Source organism: Artibeus jamaicensis, unplaced genomic scaffold (assembly GCF_021234435.1).
Source record: "Artibeus jamaicensis isolate MK-2021 breed Jamaican fruit bat unplaced genomic scaffold, CSHL_Jam_final contig_241, whole genome shotgun sequence".
NCBI lineage: Eukaryota > Metazoa > Chordata > Mammalia > Chiroptera > Phyllostomidae > Artibeus > Artibeus jamaicensis.
This window is the reverse complement of record NW_026521509.1, coordinates 1,091,412-1,112,499: the sequence shown is the minus strand read 5'-3', so window position 1 is coordinate 1,112,499 and position 21,088 is coordinate 1,091,412. Positions and strand designations below refer to the sequence as shown.

General features: G+C 38.9%; 1 protein-coding gene across 1 annotated transcript in view; it reads left to right on the top strand.

Annotated features, from left to right (window-relative positions):
* Positions 1-21,088, top strand: part of PCDH11X (protocadherin 11 X-linked) — a 428,759-nt gene that overhangs the window by 90,846 nt on the left and 316,825 nt on the right. The gene's annotated exons all lie outside the window — the stretch shown is intronic.

Genomic DNA, 21,088 nt, shown 5'->3' with positions numbered 1-21,088 from the left:
CCTCAGTGAACTTGATGTAAATGAGATACAATAAACAACAGGTAAGAGGCAATCTAAGAAGAGGATGAGTGAAGTCTCCCATTTCTCTGTAGTCACACTTCAGGAGCAGAGGTGCACTCGAGCGATGAGATTTGCATAAATATCCTCTACAGAAAGTTCCATTATTTTTCTGTACACTTTGTAGTTGTAGTGATATTGATCTATGAACTCCTACATTCTAGGATGTGGTTATTTTACACACAACCAATAATTTTTGCAACCAGAGACTGATATAATTTTGCAGGTAAAGATGTACAAGATGATTTTGTTAGAGGTTGAATTATAATTTGGCAGGTAGAAGTTTAAAAGAAAAGCAATCTTAGGGAGAAGGAAATGCATATAAAGGTTTGTCTCAAGAGGACCACAAGGCAGGCCTTTGTGTTAGTAATTCTTGTCTCTTACATGGGGTCACACAGAGTGATTTTCAAATGCACCCCAGTTAGCAAATCTGATCATTTCCAGTGGGTTGACATATGAGATTTGGCCACCAGTTACTGTTCCAGTACTGTATGTGCACTATGAGCTTTTCATTGTTACTAGAATAAAATTACTTTTAAATGAAAGATTAATTTTTCCACCCAGGGACGGTTGAACCAACATAACCTTTTTTTAAAAAGAGCCCTGGCTGGTGTAGCTCAGTGGATTGAGCACGGGCCTGTGAAGCAGAGGGTCACTGGTTCCATTCCCAGTCAGGGCACATGCCTGGGTTGCAGGCTCAGTCCCCAGTAGGGGACACATGAGAGGCAACCATACACTGATGTTTCCCTCCCACTCTTTCTCCTTTCCTACCCCTCTCTCTAAAAATAAATAAATAAAATATTTAAAACATAAATAAATGAAAAGAAACGCTAATGAAAAATAGACATGATAAAATCAGCAAGCCAAACAGCAGAGAAACAGCTTCGTTGAAGTCTGATTCCATGCTGTGTCATAGGGGGCAGTGGGCAGTGGGGTGACTGATGAGAAGATATAAGGCTCCCGAGTTTGTCACCATCTTGCATAAGCAAGCACCTGGCACATGTAGACGGTCGGACACGACACCTCAGACAGAATTGCGTGATAGGGCAATGTCTGCTAGTATGTGAGATTCTCACAGAGTGTGTGTCAGGACCCAAATCCATCTCAACCTTTCATAGATTATAAAACCTAAAATCTGTTCAAATATACATTCATGAACTAGAATATTTTGCATTAGTGCATAAGCTCTGTGTGATTATTGTCTGCTTGCTCCTTCTGTACTTGTACCTGGACTACAATCGATTTTACTCAGACTAAAGTTCGCTTTTAAACTTCAGAATTGGTTTTCACAAGTTGAAAAGTGGAATATTGTATGTTAAAGGGGCTACAGAGAGATAGGGAAGATCAAATTGCTGTGAGCAAACTTATTTTTTTTTAAAGTAGATACAGACGTCCTTGTAGCTTACAAACCACCCCCTCCTACATCCTACATGTCAATAAATCACGGATCTTCAATTTTCGGGTGGAAATGATAGCTAGCCAACCATGATTTTTTCCCTTGACTCTCCAGGCACTGTGTTAAATGAGAGTGTATGTCCGCCACTAAGGTGATAGCTGTTTCAAAGTGGGCACAACTACAAGTGGCGTTTGCTCTGGAACGCGGTGTGAAAATACGATTGGAAACAATTCAAACCAGCAGGACAGCCGTTCTCATCATAGTAACAGATTCATGCAGACCTCATTCTCTGCAGAGAGGAGCCTGTCTGTGCTACCCTGTGATTTGTAAAGTCATGGGGTTAACATGTAAGCATTTATACTCTAGCTAGAAATTACTTGCATTATCATCGTTACAAAGAGGCACACATTTGGGTGACATAAATTGGAATCATAGAGGGTAACTAAAGTGTTATTCCATGAATTGAATTGCCGGTACTTTGGAAGTTGTAGCAGTAAAGGGCTTATCACTCGTGACGCTTTGTCCTTCCATGTTTCTTGCAAATGCTGTTAGTCACCAAGGCTGGGTGCCAAGGACACCAGGCATCCCTAAGCACCCCAACAACCTTCTCTGCCACTCCTCTCCATAGGACAATAGGCTTTGTGGCAATTCCTCTTTTAGCAAACTTTCCAGAATACCTACCCTTAGGGTCATCAGCAACTTTAGGCAGCTCTTAAAAACAAGAAAAATAGATAAGGGCAGAACTGAAGGAAACTTCTTACTTTGAGCTTAAAAGGTGCCAACTCACAACTAACATCTTTAATGACAGTTTCTGTCTGTCTTCCAGGTATGTTTACATAATGGAAAAAATACTGGGTTTGAAAAAGTCTTAAAGTTTCAAAGATGCATGAAAGGGGAGATTTATTCACTTTTAGTTCAGTATTTGAGACTGCAGTTAGGTCTTTTGAAAAATGGAGGATCAACTTGAAGTTACTGTAAATAGAGGGAATGAACAAGAATATAGAGCTATGACCGTCCTCTATTTAATGAGTTCTGAGAGTGAAAGATAAAATAAAAGGACAGTGAGCATGAAGGGAAATCTGTAATTATAGTTAAAATTAAACTGGGTAGAAGGATTGTTTTCAATGTTTGTCTATTTGGAAGAGTAAGTTGCATTTGAGGAAACAGGAGAGTAGAAATGGAGTTCATTCACAAAACCCCAATTTGTCCTCTTTACTTGTCAAAGCTGATGGACCCTTGCAAACTCACTTTTTGATGTTTTGCTTTTCTGCTGCATCCATGGCCAAAATGACATGCAGGGCCTTGGCTATCCGATGTGCGATTCTAAATCAGATGTTGGCAGCTCTAAATGCTTGCTTGAGACAAACTCGTGAGTTCAACTTCGTTTATAGTTCTGTAAGCAAGGGACCAAATGGTAAAGAGACTGACAGGGAACAGAAAGTCAGTTCCACAGTTCCTGGAATCTGACTTCGTTATCTTATATCAACCTCTTAAAAAAAAAAAGTCTGGTTCACTTTAGAAAGTTCTTTAAGCAACTGTCAGTTACACTTTCAGAAGTTGAACACATTGGCTTGTAAGAGAAGGGAAGTGTATTTCATGGGGCTTTGGGTTCTGTGTTTGAAGAGGCTGCATTCTGTGAGTCAAATTCATGAATATGCGATGCTTTTAGAGCTAAATTGTGTTATTCATAATATCATTTCCTTGAATGGAGAGAAGATGTGTTTCTCACCTGAAGATTTTATCCTACTCTTTCCCTATTGCTTTTGGCAGTTTGTTGAGTGAAGGGAAATTAAACGTGAGGGAGAGATGTTAGATGTTAGTTTCCTTCCTGTCTACTCCATTCTCAGGTACCTGCCTGTGCTAGTTGCCAGGGCATGAACAGGTGGTATGAGTGGGAAAGACAGAAATACAGAGAGGGTGGAAAAAAGCAACCCTTCTAACATGCACTAGTTTTAACAATTTACTCTTCATTCTAATTGAAAAGTTGAGCATTTATTTTTAAAAATCTAGTAAAAGAAAAAAATTGTTGGCAGTGGTGATTTCTAGAGAGTAGACTTCAGATGGGGAGTTCATTTTCTTCACATTCCTGTGCTGTGTTAATACTTTTCCAATAGGCTTACACAGTTAAGTATATTCAACCTGTCTGCATTATAAACATAAAATAACAATAGAAATACTTAGATTTGTATATAGTGCATGGTATAGGGTACAGTAAATACAACCACATCTATTATTTGTATTATTTTATTATTATTGTGACAACAACTGAGTCCGTCTCAAGCAAGGCTCTTTTGACAGAAAAATAAATAATTTTTAACTTCTTTTGTAATTATCCTCTTTTGTAGTCTTAGCTAATTTTTCCCAAGGTTAATAGGACTTTAATGTAATACATTTCAGGAATGCTTAAACGTTTACCATTGTATGTTATTATCAAATGCCCTTATTAACCTGAAAAGTGTGTGTGTGTGTGTGTGTGTGTGTGTGTGTGTTAAGAAGTGTTATTTTCAACTCCAGAGGAAATTATCAATTTGTAGAGATCTGGTTCATCATGCCACATTGAAATAGTACAATAAAACATTGTAATTTGCTACATCATATTATTATATATTTAAAAATGGATGACCTAGTTCTGTGGTATAAAGCATATATGTGTAACAGGAAATTATTAAACTTTTATAATTAAACTGTTGGAGAAATTCGCTGTAGCTTAGAACTAAAAAAAGGCATATCTGAACTATTTATATCCATTAGGTAATGTGAAATCTTAAGTTTCGGCAGTGAACTTTCACAATCCAATTGAAATACAAACAGAAAAAACTCTGTATTTTCCCTTCCTGCTCCCTTACATTTCGCATAATGATAGTAGGTTCTGACAGATGCAGGTTTTCGCATTCAGTGACACTTCCTTTAATGAATACAGTACACAGTACAATACTAGCTTTCCCATCGTTACTCAAAGGAATGGAGTTAGTAAAAAACATCGGTTAAAAAGTGGTCACCTCACAAAGTGTAGCTTAATTATATTTGCATTTTGTTGGCTACAGGGAAGAATACTTTACAAGCCCAAGGGCACCATTTCCAATATATCCACATGTCAAAGCAGCTTTTCCTGTACCGGTCTGCACTATAAAAGTAGTGCCCAAACAAGACTTTGCTCATTTTATGTGCTTGTCTTAGGAAATAATGTCTTTTTGAATATAAAGTAGTAGTGACCGTTGTACAACATCAAGACAGGCCTGGCTGGGTGGCTCAGCTGGTTGGAGCATCGTCCTGTACACATAAGGTTGTGGGTTTGATCAGGGCACATCCCTAGGTTTAGGGTTTATTTTCAGATCTGGCTGTGTGTGGGAGTCAACTGATCAATGTTTCTCTCTCATATGGATGTTTCTCCCTCTCTCTCCCTCTAAAATCAATAATCATATCCTTGCATGAGGGTTGAAAAAAAACATAGTAGGGCGCTTGAAAATCCAAGACAAACTGCTTTGACTTCACTCAGCCTCCAGGCGGACAAACATTTCATTTGACAGAAAGACACTGGCCTGGCCTAGAATCCCAGTTCAGCCAGGTCTTGTTCTGTGACCTGTGACTTGTGACCTGTGATCATTTGTTTCACTGGGACTCACTGTGCTAGTCCACAAAGAGGGTCTTAACATTTCAGTGAAAATTAGCAGTAGGGTAAAGTTCATAGTGCAGCACCTAGAAGGCACGCAGTAAAGACAGTCCCGATTATTCTGCTTTTAAAAGGCATCAAGTGCCATAGAACAGATGTGAAATCAATTACCTTCAAATCAGAGAGAAACTAAATGGGCAAATGTGCCGAACTTGGAGTGTCTTGGATCATACCTTTTAGACGGAGCATAGACTTAGGAGGGTATGAATCCTCCTCCTCTCTCCTATTCCCTGTGGAATTCCATGTGATTGTTTTGATTTCCCGTGACTCGGATCCTGCATCTGAACACTTGGGAACAAAGATACCGGATGGTAGCCTTGCCCAACAGTGTTTGACCCCAGAGGGTCCCAGTGGCTGGCAGTTGCTTTCGACAGTGGGATGGATTGTTAAATCCAAATGCAGGTGGAGGAGTCACGTATTGAAAACTCTAGTGTCATGAAAATGCTACTACTCACTATTCTCATGATTTCAATAGAAAACCATTGAGATCTTCAGAAATTTGTTTCCATAGGGAAAAAAATCTGGATGGCCTGTTCTGTACTCACTTTCATTATCTAAGATAACATTAAAGCAACAGTAAAACAATATATGCAATTTAAGTAAGCAAAGAAAGCTTTCTTTTCTTTTTGACTTTGCACTTGGGGAATTTTTCTTGACCTTTTGCTTCAAAGGCAGCAGCGTCCAATTCACTTGTGAGAGCCTGAGGTTACCATTAATACAAAAGAAAAGGAACTGATCAGCTTTGCATACTTTGATAAAAACAAAACAATTCAATTAGGCTTACTCAGTGTTTTAGCGAGATAGGAAAGAACCCGTTTCCCTGCTGCCATGGGGCCTTTGTGAACGTTTCTGTCTGGACGAACACACTACTCCACGTGTTTCAGCTGCACCAACAATGAAGCAAGACAACTTCTGGAAGACAAATTGTCCCCTGAAGAAGAGATGGCTGGATTTCCGACAGAAGCAGCCCTTCGATCAGGAAGGCTTTACCTCTAATGATAATACAAATGTTTCTTCTTCTAAATGATTACCTCAACTTCAGCGAACAATTTGTCTTGTAGACTTAATGCATTAGCCTCTTAAGTGACATTTAGGTTTTTTTTCCTGATCTAAAAACTCACTGGCAGAATTCTCACAGTGAACCAAGACTGTCCCACAAGCCCCTCATATTTCTTCAGGTAGCTAATCTGTTCAACTTGAAGCATAGTTTCAAGTTGATAGTTTAAGTGAAACTGAAGAAAATTTTGTTTACTGTTCCATCTGTGTGTGTATACGCTCATATATAAGTATATATATATACTTTTATATACTTCATATATAAGTATACTTCTATATATTTTTATATGTAAGTATATATGTACTTTTTTCCTATATAGTATATCAACCATAGACAAACTGTTAACTACTAGTAAGCTATACTTTAAAAACAAAAGTAACATCTATTTTGTGGTGCTTCTGTATTAGGGGTTACCCATTTTTATTAGTCTTTTATTCTGTATTTTATAGTGGGAGAAGACCTATAAATATGAAAATAAATTTTTAATAATAATGGGCACATCTTTAAAAATTATGAAAATATAAATGGATGATGCTTAACTAATTGTACATCAGCCTCACACCTAGTGAGATTTGACCTTGTCATGGTTATTATGATATTTACATATTACTTTCTTGAAGCAAGTACAACACCCAAGTTCTGTTGGACCACCATAGATTTTGTGGTAAGTGGCAATGACCGCAAAGCTTGGCTATGCTACTTACAGGTCATATGATTTTGGACTTGCCATTGGAAAACAGAACCCATACACCTTTCTCCCTTGGCTGCAGTGAGGACTGAATAGAGGTATGTGTAGCAGCTCCACAGGGGGTCAGCGAGTGACTCACTGAAGAGCTGATATTTCAGCAAGCACTGAATGTGGTGAGGGACCTTTTCAAGGAATATCTAAGGGCCTTGGAAGAAGCCACTCTGAGGACCATTGCTTGACTCAGAGGAAAACAGGGAGTCATGGAGCAACTTCTCAGGAGTGAAGCAATCTTACCTTGATTTCCAAAAGCTCACTCTGACTATTGTGTTGAGAATGCACTAAAGGGCTGATGGGGCAAGTAGAGACCTATTGCAGTGATCCCCAAGCAAGTCAATAGTGGCAAAAAGTGGTCAGGTTCTCTATTTATTCGAAAGTAAAGCTAAGATGATGCCCTGATACAATAAGATACAAGGTTGAGAAAAATAAAGATGTCAAGATGATATCAAGATTTTTGGCTTCACTAAGTGAAATAATACTCACTATTAACTGCGACTGGAAAAGAGGGAAAATGAGGCACATTTTTGGAAGGAGTCAGGTGGAAACAACTGAAGTTCGAGATGTCACTGAGACACTTATGTGACATGTGAAGCAGGCACTTAGATAGAGAGAAGGACTGGGAGTTTGGGAGAGAGGTCTGGGCTGGAAATAGACATTTGGCATTTGGAAACTCATTGTTGTTACCGAAAGATGCGAGACTGGGTACCACCAAAAGAATGTGCATGTAGACACATAAGGGAACAGAGCCTCAACTTGTGGAGTTTGAGCAAAGAGGACGTGCTAGTCAAGGAGACTGAGAAGCAGTTCTGAAGGTGACAGGAAAACCTAAAGATGCACTGTCCCAAGAGCCAAGAAATAAACCCATCAGAGAGGAGGGAGTGACCCCTCAGTGAAATGCTGCTGATAGCACCACGTATGATGAAGAAATTTCCCACTGATAAGATGGTGTACTGACTTGTGAGAAACAATGGGAGTACCCAAGTGGAAAAAAGAAACACTGAGGCTATTAGTATTAGAAAGTCATCTCTTGGGGCTCACCATCTTATGGCCGAAGGTGCATATGGCCAAGGCAGTGTTTAGAAATAAAAAATTGAATATGAAAGCTTTGGAAATATGTATTCTTCTATTGATCATTGACTTTGTATCTCCTATTTTCTTTTATTTGGGAATCTTCATAAATCTATGACTTTTTAATCTTGTTAAGTTTATATCATCTAGGTTATAGCAATTTCATGTAAAGATGAAAATACCGTAGGTCAGGGGTGTCCAACGTTTTGGTGTCTCTGGGCCACACTGGAAGAAGAGTTGTCTTGGGCTGCGCATTAAATACACAAATGCTAATGAAAACAAAAAAAATTATAACATATTAACTAAATTCACGATTTTGTGTTGGACCACATTCACAGCCATCCTGGGCCATGGGGGTTGCTGGTCAGACATCCCTGACATTAAGTGTGCCTTTGCTTTCATGCAGAGAAAATTATTAAATATATCTGTGAAGGCACAGTTATTTCTATTCATATGTATATTCTTGATATCCAGCTTGAGATCATTGAAGTTTTCATCCAAGTTTATTTTCTTCCTCAAGACCTTTTCTCTTAAGGGAATTTAAGGGGAAAAATGGGGAGGGATTTTGAGGAACAAGTATGAAAGACACAGGGATGAGGACTTGGGGGGGGAATCAGAGGGAGGGGGGAGACCGGGCGGGGGGGGGGGGGTGGGATGGGAGAAATAGATAAAAAAAATGTACTTGAAAAGTAACTAAATAAAAATTAAAAAAAAAAAGACCTTTTCTCTTATAGCAAGGGCATTGAATGATAGAACTCTTGTTAGGAGGTTTTGTGGTTCCTTCTTTCTCAGTCCCTCTTCACAAAGGAGGAATCTGAATGCAGAGGTTAAGTGTTGTGCTTAAGGTCGTACCAAAAATTGGTCTTTTACATGAGGTTTTGCCATTCTTTCTATTATGTTATTGAACCACTTGTTCAATTAACTCATTCATTAGTCACCTGGCACATATGAGACATACTATGTTGATGCATGTGATGCATGTAAATCATCATCATTTCTGAAACCAGGATTGCATATGATGCTTTCTTCTCACATACAGTAGATGTTAAGGTATATTGAACCATATTTCCTCAGTAATCATTTATTGTTTGGTTAGGTCAAGTAGGGAAAATTATTGTAAAGTTCCACTTTTGTTTTGAGATAAAACTGCTTGTATACAATCCATTATTGTTATTATCCATTACTGTTTCTTTTTTGTTGAGAAATTATTCAACCATTAGAACCCAGTCAGTGTACTTTCTCATTTATGTTTCTCTCACTCCAAGTCCAAGTAGACTCCCTGTCTGCACTCTTGCCATGCCATGGTTGTACCTAATATGTCTAAATATATCTACTTCGGTATAGATTGCAGGAGCAAAAAGATTAAATATATAAAGTGATGGCTGAATTGCAGTAGAAAATCACTGTTAATTACATAGTCATTTCAGCCTCTGTCAATACTACAACATGTAATTTTTAAATGATTTTATTTTTTATTCTTAGAGAGAGGGGAAAGGAGGGAGAAGGACATCGATGTGTGAGAGACACATTGATTGATTGCCTCTTGTGTACCCTGTGACTGAGACCAAACCTGAAACCCAGGCAAATGCCCCGGCTGGGAATTGAACCAGCAGCTTTTCTCTTTCTGGATTGAGGCCCAACCAACTGATCCACACTGGTCAGGGCAGCATATAATTTGTTTCTGTGGTTTGTCTGTTTTGTTTTTTTTCCCAGGTGCTTACAGTAGCCACTGCCCACCTTACAAAACAAGGTAATATAAAAAATAAAGGATAGGCATTCTCTGTATTGCTAGGACCAAACAACAATATCAATATGTTTTTCTTAATGGCAGTGATTGATCCCAGTATCTATGCATAATTTTGTTCATTGAAAATGCACAAGGGGTAGAGTTTTCTCCCTTACGGTCTTCTTACTGGTTCCTAGATGGGATCAGCGAGCACATATGGCATCTTTGGTTTGTATTCTGTTAGCCTAGTGGTTTGGGAATCGCTGGAACACTTATTCACCACTCAGACAGATCTGGGATTTCATCTTCTCATTTCTGTTTCTCCATTCTATAATTCAAATTGTGTTCATCCTTTCCCCTGCTCATGATTTTCAGAAGTGGCACCCCTAAACCAAATTCTATTCTAAGTGATGCTTGGCCAGGGTAGTTTATTGTTCTGTTTTTCTTGAATTTAATGCAAGGGTGCAGGTAGAGTAGGGGAACAGCTTCACATTTACATGATTTTCTGGGCTTTTGAAAACATTTGGGTTTGTAATCCTTGTCTAGGCTATTGTAACCCAGTCCCCAAGTTGGTATGTCCCCCTTTATCCTTGCAGCCCCTCCCTATCAAATTACCCTTCACTCTTTCCCCAAATATATATATATATATATATATATATATATATATATATATATATACACACACTAGTCTTCTTTAATTTATTTTCTTTTTAAAAAATATATTTTATTGATTATGCCATTACAGTTGTTCTATTCCCCCCTTCATTCCCGTCCACCCTGCATACCCCACCCCCACCATTCCCCTTTAGTTTATGACCATGTGTCTCAAGTTCTTTAGATTCTATAATTCCCCTACTATTCTTGCTCTCCCCCTATCTATTTTCTACCTACCATCTATGCTACTTATTTTCTGTACCTTCTCCCCCCTTCTCCTCCTCCCACTCCCCTGTTGCTAACCCTCCATGTGATCTCCATTTCTATGTTTCCACTCCTGATCTAGCTGTCCTCTTAGTTTGCTTTTGTTTTAGGTGTGGTTGTTAATAACTGAGTTTGCTGTCCTTTCACTGTTCATGTTTTTTTAACTTCTTTTTCTTAGATAAGTCCCTTTAACATTTCATAAAATAAGGGCTTGGTGATGATGAACTCCTTGAATTTGGTATTATCTGAGAAGTACTTTATCTGCCCTTCCATTCTAAATGAAAGCTTTGCTGGATAGAGCAATCTTGGATGCAGGTCTTTGGATTTCATGACTTGGAATACTTCTTTCCAGCCCCTTCTTGCCTAGAAGGTCTCTTTTGAGAAATCTGCTGACAGTCTGATGGGAACTCCTTTGTAGGTGACTGTCCCCTTATCTCTTGCTGCTTCTAGGATTCTCTCCTTCATTTGAACCTTGGCTAATGTAATGATGATGTGCCTTGGTGTGTTCCTTCTTGGGTCCAACTTCGTTGGGACTCTCTGAGCTTCCTGGATTTCCTGGAAGTATGTTGCCTTTGCCAGATTGGGGAGATTCTCCTTTATTATTTGTTCAAATAAGTTTTCCACTCGTGGCTGTTCATCTTCCCCTTCTGGTACCCCTATAATTCAGCTGTTGGAACGTTTAGGTTCCTAAGCCTCTCCTCATTTTTTGAATTCTTGTTTCTTCATATTTTCTGTTTAGACATTTTTTCCTTCCTTCTGGTCCACTCCCTTGATTTGAGTCCCAGTTTCCTTTCCATTACTATTGGCTTCCTGTGCATTTCCCTTCATTTCAATTAGTTTAGCTTTCATATGTTCCTCTAATTTGTGACTAAAATCAACCAGTTCTGTGAGCATCCTGATCACCAGTGTTTTGAACTGTGCATCTGAAAGTTTGGCTATTTCTTCATCACTTAGAGTTATTGGCACTTGGGCTTTGAGCTGTTCTTCTTGAGCCATAATGTTTTGGTCTGTTGGAGCCTGTTAGGTAAGAGTGGTGGAGCCTTAGGTGTTCACCAGGGCGGGGCCACCCAGGTTGCTGGTTTGTGACACTGTATGTGGGGGCATGGTCAGAGAGGGGCCACCCAGATTGCTGGGTTGTGAGGCTGTATGTGGGGTCGGGGTCAGAGAGAGACAATAGCAGTCCCCTCTGCTGCTTCTTGCCACTGGGGCCTGCGTGGTCTGACTCACTGCTGGCTCCTTCACTGGTTTATCTGTGCATGAATGTGTGACCATGGTCAGCCCTCAGTGGGTCCACCCGCTACTCCACACCTGGGATCCGCCCAGGGCTGCTGGCGCACCTGGGTCACGCACCCAGGTATGTCTGGTGGATCTTTCCTCCCTGACCTCGCTCTGCTGCTGGCTCTGCCCCTCTTACAGGTCTGGCTGAAAGGTTCGTTGTTGTTAGACTTCCATACAGTTCAATTTTCTGTGATTTGGCTGCGTTTTTGTTGCTGAAACTTTGTTGTTTTTAAACTTGGTTGTACAAGAAGGTAAAGTGTTTCCGCCTAGGCCTCCATCTTGGCGGAAGTCCCACATTAGTCTTCTTTATAAATCCCGTTGACCCCCTGTCGACTGCAGAATAAGATTCATAGTCTTTAACATGGCAGATGAAAAATTTCATTAATTGGTCCAATTAACTTTTTTTAGATTGTTTCTCTTCTATTTTTATCCATTACCATTTACCCCCCTGTTCCCCCATCTACTTCTCTATTTCCTTAATCTCCTGCCTCCACAACTTGCACTGAGAGCTCCAGCAGAGCACGCTGACCCTTGTCCCTTTTGCCCAAGTGTCTCTTTGTGTGCTTTCTTCTACCTCAGCTTTTCTCTGCCTGTACGCTCTTTGCCTTCCTCCTCCAACAGGAAAATTCCTATTCTTCCACTAACTCCCAGTCATGTGACAGTCCCCTCGTGAAGCATTACCCTGAGTCTCCTTGGCAGTCAATTCTTCTTCCAGGCTAGCAATCACACTCTGCACATAGCTGTCCTGGGATGCCTCTGACAATGAGATTTAACATTTATGTGTCTCTGCTTTGCTTGCTGTACATGGGATTCTCTTATAATCAAGGTTAGGGTCTAATTTATTTTTGCAGCAACAGCACCCAGCAGTATCTGGTACATACCAGGTACACAAGGGATCTTTCTTGATCACAAATTAGTGCTCTCCCTCTTTACACCTACTCATATTCTGGAGGCCACTGCTGTCCCGCCACTAGTCTGCCTGGTTCTTAATCTCTTCTGCTCAGTACTACTCCAACCACCACATGACACTGTGCTTCATCTTACACCCATAGCCTCTGATTTTGGGGACGGTGATAAAGGCAGGGCCCAGGGCTCTGTGATGGACTATGTGTAGGCATTGCAGTCTGGTTTGGCTCCCGTGTCGGTGACAGCAGCTCACATCATTTTTCTCAATTTCCAGGATTTCTTCCAGTGGCTTAGGGCATTGTGTAGCTCTGGAGATATCGCAGATGATTTGAAGCTCACTGTATGTGTAATTTAGTGCTTCACGTCTGCGTTCATTATACAAAATCAGACTCCCGCTAAGGGCAGTTTTCTCAGTTTACAATTCCACAACAAATCAAAGATACTGAATTTTCTGCATGTGCGAATCCATTATTGTGAAAATATTTTAAGAAGATTCAGATAACATTTAGTTGGAATTCAGTGTCCTAGTGCATCATGAACAGGACAGCAGCTGTGAATCAATAACCATAGTAAAAATCAGTAGGTTTATTCTGGAGAGTGAGAACTGAGAGTGACACATTCCCCAACAGCAAGCCTGCTTGTCGCTGAGCTCTGGCATGCGAATCTGGCACTGTTAGTTTTTGAAGGTTTCCATTAATGTGTCATCATTTGCATTGTGTAAGAATATTAAGGAAACTTAACACCCGTGCTCCCCCCCCCCAAGTTTAGGACCAAATTGAATTGAATGAAAGTGAGAAGTGGAGTCAAAATGTTAACATTTCCAAAGCTGACAGCTCTGACCTCAGCCAACAATGTTTATCATCTAAACTAGTTCTGGGATTCTGGGTTAGGCCACTGGTTCTCTATGAATTGCTCTCCAAGGCAGCCTTCACCAGTGAAGCATGACTCAGAGCAAAGGCTCTAGCTGACACAGAGCAGGAATGTTGGTCCAATTGGAATGTTTCCTTGACCAATCACACTGCATTTTGATGTTTTCTCAGCAGTATCCAAGGTTTCTCTCTCTCTCTTTCCAATCCCCTCGCCCCTGCCAATTGCTTAGCAAAGTGATTTTAACAAGTGACAACTACAAAAACCTGGGAATTTAGGAATTTTTTAGAATATTTTATATTGCCTTGATGAAGGATATGTGTAAAAATGATACAATTTATTGCTACTTTATATTAAAAAGGCAATTGGGAAAAGAGTTGAAATTTCTTACATTATTAATTCAATAAGTATCATTGAATGCCTGTTATTTTTTAAATGCTGTGCTACTCTCAGGGTACATTGGCTTACACTGTGTACTCAAGTTTTGAGAAGCTTATGGTGTAGTGAAAATCGTACAATTAGTGAATGCTTGGTAATAAACTGACAGATTGATTTGTATTGTTATACCTCCCCCCATATTCAGTCTCTGACTGAGGAACTAAATAAGGAAAAATGCAGGAGAACCGAGTTCAGTCAAGCTGACCACTCTCCCAGCTAATATTTTTAAAGCCGACCGACACCTGACTTGTACTTGTACAAATCAAATATCCAATGAAGATTTATAATTGTGGTGTCTTGAGTGGCTCGGAAGTCTACAATGCCACAGGATCCAATGAAAATTTGCACAAGTGGCTAATTGACAAGTCCTCTGTGGACTGCAAAAAATTATGAATTAATTAGAAAATATTTACATCCAAAGTTATAGGTTCTATTTCTTGACATATCACTTAATCATTTATACTGCTGACAAAGCCAATTTAATAAAATGGAAACTATACATGCATGTGAAAGATACATGTTGTCAACTATAGACAAAAATGATCATAAAAATTGTTCATAACATACTGAATAGAAAAATTTATATTGATATGTACATTGTGTTCTTATTGGTCTGTTAACATTTGAAGTTACATTTGAAGTTTTTAATTTGAGCTGAATATTGAAAATCATCCCAGGTTATGACTGTATAGTGCGGCAATTGGTCTTTTTCCTTGAGCCACAAAGATCTCTCTAGACTCCTCACATCAGTGATGTTTTTTAACCTCAGGACTGTTATAGTATTATTTTTAAATCTAAAATAAGGTGAAATCCATGTGGCATGTCTGCCCTAATTTTTACTATATCACCTAATTAAAAATATTTTAATAGTTTTTACTCATTAAAGTAATATCACTCTAGAGATTTTCACTTTTAGAATAAATAGTCTGCTGGCTTTTAATTTCAATAGCTACATATTTGTTCATTTTAACTAGTTTAATTTTTTAATGTCTATGTGGCATCTATTTGCTTATGTTTTAAAACTTATTTTGTTATTAGTTCTTTTCTTTTATTATTGATTATGCCATTACAGTTGTTCAATTCCCCCCTTCATTCCCCTCCACCCTACCCCCCATCCCCACCATTACCTCCCCTTTAGTTTATGACCATGTGTCTCAAGTTCTTCAGATTCTATATTTCCCATACTATTCTTGCCCCCCCCATCTATTTTCTATCTACTGTCTATGCTACTTATTTTCTGTACCTTCTCCCCCCTTATCCTTCTCCCACTCCCCTGTTGCTAGCCCTCCTTGAGATCTTCATTTCTATGTTTCCACTCCTGGTTTAGCTGTCCTTTTAGTTTGCTTTTGTTTTAGGTGTGGTTGTTAATAACTGTGAGTTTGCTGTCCTTTCACTGTTCATGTTTTTTTAACTTCCTTTTCTTAGATAAGTCCCTTTAACATTTCCTATAATAAGGGCTTGGTGATGATGAACTCCTTGAATTTGGTCTTATCTGAGAAGCACTTTATCTGTCCATGTATTCTAAATGAAAGCTTTGCTGGATAGAGCAATCTTGGTTGTAGGTCTTTGGATTTCATGACTTGGAATACCTTTTTCCAGCCCCTTCTTGCCTGTAAGGTCTCTTTTGAGAAATCTGCTGACAGTCTGATGGGAACTCCTTTGTAGATGACTGTCCCCTTATCTCTTGCTGCTTCTAGGATTCCCTCCTTCATTTTAATCTTGCCTAATGTAATGACGATGTGCCTCAGTGTGTTTCTTCTTGGGTCCAACTTCTTTGGGACTCTCTGAGCTTCCTAGATTTCCTGGAAGTCTATTTCCTTTGCCAGATTGGGGAAATTCTCCTTTATTATTTGTTCAAATAAGTTTTCCACTGATGGCTGTTCCTTTCCTTCTTCTGGTACTGCTATAATTCGGATGTTGGAGCATTTAAAGATGTCCTGGAGGTTCCTAAGACTCTCCTCATTTTTTTTTTGGAATTCTTGCTTCTTGACTCTTTTCTGTTTGGCCATTATTTGCTTTCTTCTGGTCCACTCCATTGATTTGAGTCCCAGTTTCCCTTTTATCACTATTGGTTTCCTGTGCAATTCCGTTCATTTTGATTAGTTTTGCCTTCATATGTTTCTCTAATTTGTGGCTATAATCAACCAGTTCTGTGAGGATCCTGATCACCAGTGTTTTAAACTGTGCATCTGAGAGTTTTGCTATTTCTTCATCGCTTAGATTTATAGGCTTTGGGGCTTTGAGATCTTCTAGAGCCATTTTTGGTCTGTTCATGCCCCTTAAGTGTGAGGAGTGGACCCTTGGACTCCCAGCTGCTGGTTTGTGACGCTGCATGTGGGTGCGGGGTCAGAGCAGGGAAATGGCGACCCCCTCTCCTGTTTTGTGCCGCTGGGTGAGGAGCAGAGTCTTAGGTGGTTCACCTGTGCCAAGCCACTCAGAGTTGCTAGGTTATGATGCTGTATGTGGAGGTGGGGTCAGAGTGGGGAAATGGCAGCACCCTCTGCTGCCGCTGGGGGCCTGCTGTGTCCCGTCTAATCGCCCACTCCCTAGCTTGTCTATCCGCGCACGAATGCATGACCACAGTCAACCCACAGCCCTGCTCCCTAGCTGTTTCCCAAGGTCACTTGCTTTGTCGCTCACTAGGTCTAACCCTGCGCCTGGATTCCATGCACCTGAATCCGTCTGACCGAGTTTTCCAGTGCAACCCCGCTCTGCCAGCTGCTGGTTTCGCCCCTCTTACCGGTCAGGCTGAAGAATTTGTTGTTATCAGACTTCCAAAAAGTTCATTTTTCTGTGTTCTGGCTATGTTTTCTATTGCTAATATTTAGTTGTCTCTAAACTTGGTTGTGTGAGAAAGCATGGCGTGTCCACCTATGCCTCCATCTTGGTGGAAGTTGTTATTAGTTCTTTCACTGATATAAAGACACTTCTTTTCATCTATATAAAGAATCTCAGAAGTTCCTGGGTGTAATCACATGACATATAGAAAATTTTGTGTGTCTGCTGACTTTTTTCTATAGTCAATTTTGAACTTGGAGGTAACCTTCAAAGATGACTTATTTGTAGGGCCTCTATTCCACGTGGACTAAATGTGCATCTTTCTAGACAAGGTTTTTATTTGTTTGTGTGCTACTACTCCCATGAAACCTGCTGTGTACTTTAGCGTCTTACTTTGGACATCCCTATGAATAGTCTATATTTAGACCATGACCTGTTAAAAGACAGGTCTGTGCTTATGAAGTTTCAGGGCAGATTTTTTCCCCTGCCCAGAAGCCAGACTAAGATAAACACAGATCCTTGGAATCTTACTGTTCTGGTTGGTAATTTTGTAAACAATGCAACTTAGGTGTAGTTGTTTACAGGTCTTGCCTTTATTCAGGGACCTCGTTTACAAGTCTCCCTTCATGTGAACCTAAACTGGGTGCCCACTTCCTGTAATTGCCTCACAAGCCCCGTGGTTCGAAGACCCATCTCTCCTCCTCCAACGTCATCACCAGCACAGCCCCATGCTATTCCCCAAGAATTGCTTTCATTTTCTTGTATTACATTTAAAGGGATGTTATATTTTATCATACGATCATAAGCGTTGTGTAGCGAAACTTCTCAGATTATTTATACATCCGTATGAACAGAAATGGAAGGCTACTTGGTTCACAAACTGAGAAGTTGAATGTGTGGTCGGTGGAGAAAAGATACGCAAAATCTGTTTTTCCCTTGTAGTGTTTGTTTTCTTCAAAGAGTATCACCATTTTCCAAAAGACACTTGAGGACTTTTCTTTGATTTTTGCTTGTTTTCTTTCCATCTAGACTTAACTTTTCAATACACTCCTGTTGTCTTTTTTCTTGTGTTCTTTCTTGTCTTTTTTCTTGTGTTTCTAGTTACCGACCAGTTAAAACTAGAAAAACGCCACATCTCACTTGAAATATATTTTATAGGAAGATTTCAATTAATTCAGAGTAAAAATAAGTTAAATGTTAAGTTAAATGCTAGTATGGAAAACCATCTTTTTTAAATGCATCTTTTTTAGGAACTTGAAATGTCTGGTGGAGACGCATAATTCTTTCATGAAAAGCTTTCGTGAAGCGCAGATGTTTCTCAGTCTCCCACAGGGATCTGCCCCACCACAGTGAGGACAGCAGCTGAGATGCCTCTTCTCCCGGTTTCTTATCTGGCTCCTTTCCTTGGGAATCTATTTATTCTTGTGATTAGCTTAAACAAGCTTATTTCAGCACAGTTAACCTCAGTCTCTTTTTGAGAGTCAGTTTTATGGCAGGAGATAAGGGAGGAGAAGACCAACTCATCTAAAAATGAGGGCAGCCTCATTGCCAGTTTCTCCCTGCGTATCATGTGAAACTGTGCCCACCAAAAAAAAAAAAAAAGAATTCAAATGACCTTATGGAAGCAAAGTTCATGTAAATTAAATTAATTGAATCATAAATGTGCTAATTTGATGTTAAATTATGTACAAATCGATCATTTTACAACACATTTTTCTGTGTATGTCACTGATTCTCTGTTAATGCCCATTGACAGCAAGTTTTCTTTTATTGCTGTAACAAATATACCACAGGTTTAGTAGATTAAAACAAAACAAATTATTTTACAGTTCTGAAAATTAGATGCCAAACATTTTCTCCTTTCCTCCATATCCTTCCTTTTCTCTCCCATTTTTCCTCTTCTTGCCCTTTTTTTTCATCTCCTTCTTTCCATTCCTCTTCAATTCCTGTATTTTCTCTTCCTCTCATTCTATAGTCATTCAAATCTGGCTACTTAAAAATGGTTAGTTAATATATCTTACACCAAATGTAACAGAGACATGTAACATTAGTGTATTTTCCCTTTATTTGGTTGCTGGGGGCAGGGCAAATCTGAATTCAGATTCTTTCTGAACCTCTCTTTTCTCTAAAACTGTGCAGACCATTTACTCCTCTTTCTCTAATACAAATAACCATACCTTAATTATACTTACAATTTCCATACAGTCATCACAATATCTGAAATAATTATAATTTTATCACCTGGACCATACTTGTTTTAATAGGAAAAAATCAATAATTCTCCAGCAGCAAAAAGTGTGAAGCTGATTATATGTGTAAGTGATCAGAGATTAGATTAAATTAGATTAGGTTACATTATTCGATTCAATGAACTATTTGGAGATTCTGCATTTCCTTTTGATCAGCAAAATAGAAGGTACTTATTACAACTCTAAATTTAAAAATGATGTGCATTTCATCTTTACAGCTCTGTTGTCATTTTTGCAGGAATTCATATGATACAGAGCTTCCATGTACTTCCTAGCATCTTTTTGTCAAATATCAGAGAATAATCTCTTTAATAATCTCAGAATATCAGAGAACATATCTATAGAGTTCTGTAGTAATGAAGATTACTATAGAGTTAGGTAGCATTGTAGTAAAATGGTCACTGTAACTTTCTTTTTCACTAATTTCCTTTTCAAATGCAGTCATTTGCCATTATTGTCTTTTAAACCACTTTAAGGTAGGGGATTACTACTGAAGGTAGAACAGGGTTTCTTTAGTAAATTTAATTTGTGAACATCTTGGGTTATAGAAACATTGATATGTTCTTGTTTGAAGAAGTAGAATGAAGCATGAAAACAGCACAAAATTAAAAGAAGTAGTTAACATTTGGAGTAGATTTTCACTTTAATCACAATATTCGGCAACATATCTAAGAATAAGTAGGAGAGCAGGTAAACTTGACGGATTAGTCAGAATTGACAGTAAGAAATGATGGTTGTTTCTTAAAGCTTGGTTGTAATAGGATGGTTAGAGTCCTTGACAGAACAAATACTGCAGGTGAAAACTAGGATATAGTTTATTTTCACTTTCCATTGCCATTTACCCACTTTATACCCCCTCCCCTGAGCAGTTCCCACACTATTGTCCCTGTCTGTGGTCCCTCCACCCCTAACCTCCCCCACCCAAATAGCTGTCATCTGTGGATCTATGTTTTACTTGCTAATTCAGTTTGTTCATTAGATTCCACATAGGTTTTCTTATTTTTTATGGCTATGTAGTATTCTGTTGTGTAAATGTCCATGGTTGTTTATCCACTGATCTGCTGTGGGCACTTGGGCTGCTTCCATATATTAGTGGTTATAAATAATGTTTCAATGAACATAGGGTGCATGTAATCCCTCCCATCACAAATTGTGGCATCTTGCACTGACTTACTTTTGGAGGGGGCTAACCTTGTAACCCTGTGGGTCAAGTAGTAGTACTAGTAGTAGTACTACTACTATTATAATTATTATTGGATGAGATAACTGAAGCCAAGCGATTTCAGCAACATGGTCCAAGGACTTAGGTCTGGTAGACATTAAATCTGTGCTTTTCACCTTATAGAGATTGCTTTCCCTCTGGTGTAAATAAAGATTTAGTTTGTAATAGACCTTGGGTACCCTAGTCTGTGTAATTCATTAATTAATCTGTGCATACATTAACCATTTAATAAACACTTATCATATGCTAGGCGTTTGGATATGCAAAGGTAAATAAATAATGGTGGTAGAGCTTTTGTTACCAAGAAGCAATAAAAATCATTCAATCAGGATGTGGAATTGGCTTTGTAAAAGTTGTAGCAATGTTCATTTGCAGCAATAACTAAACATTTTGAAAACAAGCTTAGATCTGTTTGCAGAAATGAACATACTGAGTACACTAAGGTGAAATGTGTTTAAGTTTAGAGTCTTTTCAGATTAACACGTTTGCCAAGCCTGTGTTCTTGTTAATTAGTTTTACAGCATGATGTGTTGAACAGTAGACTGGTTTTTATTTTATGAAAAGTCATTTTGAATGTATATTACCTAGTGCTTTTAGCACTCAAACAAAAATTGGAACAGTGTATCTTTTATTAACTTCTTCCTCACCTATAAGGCCTGTGATTTATTTCCAAGATTGGAGAAAAGTTGCTATGACTACCACTGTTTTGAATT